The 6,629-nt window shown below is 47.2% G+C and overlaps 1 pseudogene; it reads right to left on the minus strand.

Annotated features, from left to right (window-relative positions):
* Positions 1 to 1,579: 1,579 nt before the first annotated feature.
* Positions 1,580 to 2,724, minus strand: LOC118146188 (tubulin beta chain-like; annotated as a pseudogene).
* Positions 2,725 to 6,629: the final 3,905 nt, after the last annotated feature.

Below are 6,629 nucleotides of genomic sequence, written 5' to 3' on the forward strand. Positions count from 1 at the left end.
GTATTTTTAGTAGAGACAGGGTTTCACCATATTGGCCAGGCTGGTCTTGAATTCCTGACCTCAGGTGATCCACCCACCTCGGCCTCCCAAAGTGCTGGGGTTACAGGTATGAGCCACCATGCCTTTCTCTCTCTCTCTCTCTCTCTCTTTTTTTTTTTTTTAACCTTTTATTAGAGACTGTGTTTCACCATGTTGCCCAGACTGGTCTCAAACTTCTGGACTCATGCCATCTGCCAACTGAGGCCTTCTAAGGTGCTGAGACTACAGGCTTGAGCTACCAGCCCAGCCAGAGATTGTGTATAGAAGCAAGAAATAGCAATTCTGCAGGTGTGCATCAAACCTGGGCCACATGGCTGACTCTGTGAGGGATGAGACCCGTCCCTGACTTGCAGGGCGTCCTGTCTCCTCCAGCAGAGAGATCCACACTAAAGGGCACAGAGATTGTGACCAGCCACCCACAGTGGAAGCACAAGTGAAGGGACCCAGGGTGCAAAAGAAAGAGACCGAATCTCCTAGGAACAAGCAGGAGGCTGTGAATGAGACAGATGGAGCTGGTTGATTTTCACTTGGGGGTCTGTGTAACTCAGGTGGAGCTGGAAGGCTCCTGGCTGGGTAAACAGTGTGAGTAGGAGCATGGAGGCTGCATGCGGGCCCCATAGAGCTGCCACGGGAGAGCTCAGATAGCCTGGTATGCACAGGGAATTATGCCCCCAGCACTTGCTCATTGCCCTACTGCCCTTAGTCCATTATCTCTAGGAATGATGATTCTTTCCCTGGGTGTGTGAAGTCTCTGGATCAGGGTGAATGAATGCCTAGAGCTCTGGGAAGTTTCACTTGGTTCTGTCAGGGGCCCTGTCTGCCCTACTGTTTGTGGTGCCGGGAGACTAACAGTGAGGATGGGTCTGGTTTAGTGGAGCTGCGCCTTGGTCTTGAGAATCAGGTCGACTCTGGCAGGAAACTCAAAGCCAGTCCTGAGCTGTTCTGGCGTCATCTTCTCCCCAGCAACCTCTCTCTCCCCCTGCGACTCCCAGCTTTGCCTCTCCCAACCTTGGCATGTAGAATCCTCCCCCTTTGCTGTGTTCCTGCTGCCTGAGCCCAGACACCAATTCTCAGTGGGGCTCAGAGCCCCAGCTTTCTCAGAAATGAGCTGGGACTGATGTGGTTATGAGGTCATGGTGAGGACAAGGAGACCAAGCCCACAAGGAAAGCATCTTGCAAAATAGCTGCTAAAAGGGAGGACCTCCTCCCTCCCACTGGTTACATGAGAACATTCCCACTCAGAAGATCAGTATGAGATGTTCATTGAAGTTTATTAATGTTAGGGTGTAACAGCTCAGGCCCTTGGATTTCCAATCTTTCAAAAGATAAGAGATAGCCTCTGTCTCCAAGATTAAAATTCAGGTTCTTACGAGTTGAAGAGATTATAGGAATGCATACACACTGAAACTCTGAGATCTGCATCTGTGATCTGTAGATAATTATTCTTCATGACATACAGACACATATGCAGCCACACACAGAAGTATTCAGTAGGGGCACAGGAATTTTACAGAAGACAAAATGTATATTGGGCAAAAAAAAAAAAGTCACATGAAGATAAACCAAAAAATTTTTTGGTCACTATGAAAATAGTTCAGTAATGGTGTGTGTACAGCATGGGACATGGATAGGGAAAACCAAGTGCACACACAGAGGCACAGGTCAGAGGACACACTGGAAGTGAATAAAGAGTTCACACCGCTTCCTGCTTTCCTCGGTGACTGGAGGCTTCAGGCCACCTCCTCTTCAAACTCGCCCTCCTCCTCGGCCATGGTGTCCTGGTACTGTGGGTATTTGAACACCAGGTAATTCATGTTGCCCTTGGCCTGGGTGAACTCCATCTCATCCAGGCTCTTGCTCATGTAGCAGTGCAGGAAGGTCTTGTGTGGAAACATGGCTGTGAACTGCTCCAAGATGCACTAGAACAGCTCCTGGATGGCCCTGCTGTTGCCAGTGAAGGTGTTGGACATTTTTAGCTCTCGGGGCAGGATGTCACAGACAGCTATTTTCTCATTGTTGGGGATCCACTCAGCAAAGTAGCCGCTGTTCTTGTTTTGGACATTAAGCATTTGCTTGTCCACCTCCTTCGTGGACATGTGGACCCTTATCACTGCAGCAAACATCAGGTAGTGGCCGTGGCAGGGGTCTCAGGCCACCATCATGTTGTTGGCATCCAACATCTGCTGGGTGAGCTCGGGCACTTTCAGAGTCCAGGACTGTTGGCTGCCCTGCTGGTCAGGGGGGCAAAGCTGGAAATGAGGCAGTGTTGGTGGGGGAACGGGACGATGTTCACAGCCAGCTTCCTGAAGTCAGCACTGAGCTGACCTGGGAAGCACAGACAGGTAGTGTCTCCATTCATGGTGGCAGACACCACCTGCTACGCAGGTGGGCGTAGCAGCTTTAGGGTTCTGAAGCAGATGTCATAGGGAGCCTCATTATCCATGCAGTAGGTCTCGTCTCTGTTTCCTACGAGCTGGTGGATGGAGAGGGTGGGATTGTAGAGCTCCACCACCATGTCTGACGCCTTGGGTGAGGGCACCACACTGAATGTGTTCATGATCCTGTTTGGGTACTCCTCCCGCATCTTATTGATGAGGAGGGAACCCATCCCAGACCCAGTCCCCCGACTCAGCGGGGCCTGGCCACTTTGCTGTTTCATTTTGTGTTTTTTAATGTACTTCTGGATTCAATATGGTGTTTCTTCATTTTATGTTCAGATACCTTTCTGTTACCTACTATACACCTAACAAATGTTTTCTTATATTTATTAACAATGTTTAGATTATTAGAGGGCTGGGTGCAGTGGCTCACACCTGTAATCCCAGCACTTTGGTAGGTCAGGAGTTTGAGACCAGCTTGACCAACTTGGTGAAACCGTATCTCTACTAAAATACAAAAATTAGCTGGGGGTGGTGGCGCTCACCTGTAATCTCAGCTACTCAGGAGGCTGAGACAGTAGAATCACTTGAACTGGGAGGTCGAAGGTTGCACTGACCCGAGATCATGCCCCTGCACTCCAGCCTGGAAAACAGAGTAAGACTCTGTCTCAAAAATAAATAAATAAGAAAGTAAATTAATAGAGATGGATCTCACTATGTTTTTCAGGCTGGTCTCAAACTCCTGGGCCCAAGTGATCCTCTCATCTTGGCTGCTTAAAATGTGGCGATTACAGGCATGAGCCACTGCACCCAGCCCAAATATTTTCTTTCTTTCTTTTTTTTTTTTCAGGAGACAGAGTCTTGATCTTGTCACCCAGGCTGGACTGCAATGGCGGGATCTCAGCTCACTGCAACTTCTGCCTTTTGAGTTCAAGCAATTCTGCCTCAGTCTCCCAAGTAGCTGGAATTACAGCTTTCCACCACCACGTCCAACTAATTTTTGTATTTTCACTAGAGATGGGGTTTCACCATGTTGGCCAGGCTGGTCTCGAACCCCTGACCTCAGGTGATCTGCCCACCTCGACCTCCCAAAGTGCTGGGATTACAGGAGTGAGCCACCACGCCCAGCCTTAAACTTCTATTCTTTATAAATCACCCAGTGTGTGTATTCTGTTATAGGAGCAAAAAACAAAAAAAGAGTTTAGATGTTTTACTCTTATTTAATCAAGACAACCTAAATCACATGTAGAAGACATTCTTCTTCTCAGGATTCTGCGACGGCCCTATAACCAGTAGAAAAAAGGAGACACCCATGATTTTTGTTTACACCTTTATTCAGGCTCCACTGAAGGACCTTCAGAGGTATTGGGGTCAAATATAAACACTCTGGCTCCTCCTATGCTCTGTTGGCCTAGCAAGTGGGTTAGGAAAGACTGTTTCAAGAGTGGGTATTTCAAGAAACAAAAGTGTGTCCTGGTTGGGCACAGTGGCTCAAGCCTGTAATTCCAGCACTCTGGGAGGCCAAGGTGGGTGGATCACCTGAGGTCAGGAGTTTGAGACTCCTGTGTTGCTCAGGCTGGAGTACAGTCATTCGATCTTGGCTCACTGCAACGTCTGCCTCTCAGGTCCAAGCGAGTCTCCTGCCTCAGCCTCCCAAGTAGATGGGATTACAGGTGGCCTGCCACTATGCCCAGCTAATTTGTGTATTTTCAGTAGAGGCAGGGTTTCACCATGTTGATCAAGCTGTCTCGAATTCTTGACCTCAAGCTATCCACCTGTCCGGCCTCCCAAAGTGCTGAGATTACAGACATGACCCACTGCACCTGGCTCATACTGCTTTTTCAGTGAACAGTGTTTCTTTTTTTTTTTTTAATCAACTTTGTCATCTTTTTCAGATTTTCTTTATGAAATTACTCATGTAAAGAAAAATGCAGGCCAGCCATGGTGGCTCACGCCTGTAATCCTAGTACTTTGAGAGGCCGAGATGGATGGATCATTAGAGGTCAGGAGTTTGAGACTAGCCTGACTAACATGGTGAAACCTTGTCTTTACTGAAAATACAAAAAATTAGCCAGGCATGGTGGTGCATGCCTGTAATCCCAGCTATGCCTGTAATCTTCCAGAGGCTGAGGCAGGAGAATCGCTTGAACTCGGGAGGTGGAGGTTGTAGTGACCTGAGATTGTGCCACTGCACACTCCAGCCTGGGCGACACGGTGAGACTCCATCTCAACAAAAAAGAAAAAAAGCAGTTAACCTAAAAATGGATGCATTCATCTTATGCTCTTATAAGTCAAAAATTTAAAACTACATGAGAAGGATTTAAATAGCATTACCATAGTTAGCAAATAAAAATAGCAAAAAAAAAAATTTAAGTGTGCCCACTTAAATTTAAATTTCAGATAAACTCTGAATTTTTAACGTATAAGCATATCTCAGACAGTATTTAGGTTCCAATTATACTAAAAAATAATTCAGTGTTTAGCTGAGTAGCCTGTATTTAACCTGACAGCCCTAAAGTACTGCAGTAGCTCAGTGGTTCTTAAACTCGAGCTTGTATTAAAGTGCTTATTAAAACTGGGCTGGCCAGGCGCAGTGGCTCATGCCTGTAATTCCAGCATTTTGGGAGGCCAAGGTGGGTGGATCGTTTGAGGTCATCAGGACTTCAAGACCAGCCTGACCAACATGGTGAAACCCCATCTCTACTAAACATACAAAAATTAGCTGGGCATGGTGGCGCGCACCGTAAACCCAGCTACTTGGGAGGCTGAGGCAGGAGAATTGCTTGAACCCAGAAGGCAGAAATTGCAGTGAGCCAAGATCGCACCAGTGAACTCCAGCCTGGGTGACAGAAGGAGACTCTGTCTCAAACTAAACCAAACGAAACAACAACAACAAAATCCAAGGGCTGACCCAGTCCTGAGTTTCTGATTCAGGCAGTCTGGGTGGCACTTTGTAATTTACATCTGTAACATGTTCCCAGGTGCTGCTGCTGCTGCTGCTGCTTTGGGACTGCACTTTGAGCTAATGCAATAGCTAAGAAATAGCATTCATTATAAGTGGCTCTTGTATCAAACTAGTATCACATGAAACCAAATGAGGAGATAATTATACTTTATTTATTTTTTGAGATGAAGTCTTGCTCTGTCATCCAGTCTGGAGTGCAGTGTCACAGTCTCCTCTCACTGAAACTTTCACCTCCTGAGTTCCAGTGATTCTCCTGCCTCAGTCTCTAGAGTAGCTAGGAGTATAGGCATGAACTACCATGCCTGGCTAATTTTTTTTTTTTAATGGAGTTGCACTTTGTCGCCCAGGCTGGAGTGTAATGGTGCAATCTCGGCTCACTGCAATCTCCGACTGCCGGGTTCAAGCAATTCTTCCACCTGAGCCACCCAAGTATCTGGGATTACAGGCACCCGCCATCATGCCCAGCTAATTTTTGTATTTTTGTAGAGAACAGGTTTCACCATGTTGGCCAGGCTGGTCTTGAACCCCTGACCTCGGGTGATCCGGCCGCTTCAGCCTCCCAAAAGTGCTGGAATTACTTGCGTGAGCCACCGTGCCCAGCCATGGCTGACTAACTTTTTTGTATTTTTAGTAGCGATGGGGTGTCACTATTTTGGCCAGGCTAGTCTCAAACTCCTGACCTCAAATGATCCACCTGCCCTGGCCTCTCAAAGTGCTGGCATTATAGGCGTGAGCCACCAGGCCAGGGCCAGGGAGATAACTATACTTTCTGATTGAAACAGAGGGTGGTTAAAAAAAAAAAAAAATCGAGCATTATTTTCTAATTATTTTATTTTTATTTCTTTTGAGACAGTCTCACTCTATCACCCTAGCTGGAGTGCAGTGGCACGATCTCGGCTCACTGCAATCTCCGCCGCCCTGCTTCAAGCGATTCTCCTGCTTTGGACTCCCAAGTAGCTGGAATTATAGGCGCTTGCCACCACACCCGGCTAACTTCTTTATTTTTAGTAAAGACAGGGTTTCACCATGTTGGCCGGGCTGGTCTTAAACTCCTTGCCTCAAACGATCCGCCCTCCTCCGCCTCCCAAAGTGCTGGGATTATGGGAATAAGCTACCGCGCCCAGCCAAAATGAGCTCATTTTTAAGCCATTTAATTTTCCGGTTCCACCCAGTTTTTCTATTTTTGACACATTTTTCCAATCTTCCGCGTTTGCGAGCAGTGGGAAAAGCAGCCCCCGCTTTCTAGT

Source organism: Callithrix jacchus, chromosome 12, assembly GCF_049354715.1.
Source record: "Callithrix jacchus isolate 240 chromosome 12, calJac240_pri, whole genome shotgun sequence".
Classification (NCBI taxonomy): domain Eukaryota; kingdom Metazoa; phylum Chordata; class Mammalia; order Primates; family Cebidae; genus Callithrix; species Callithrix jacchus.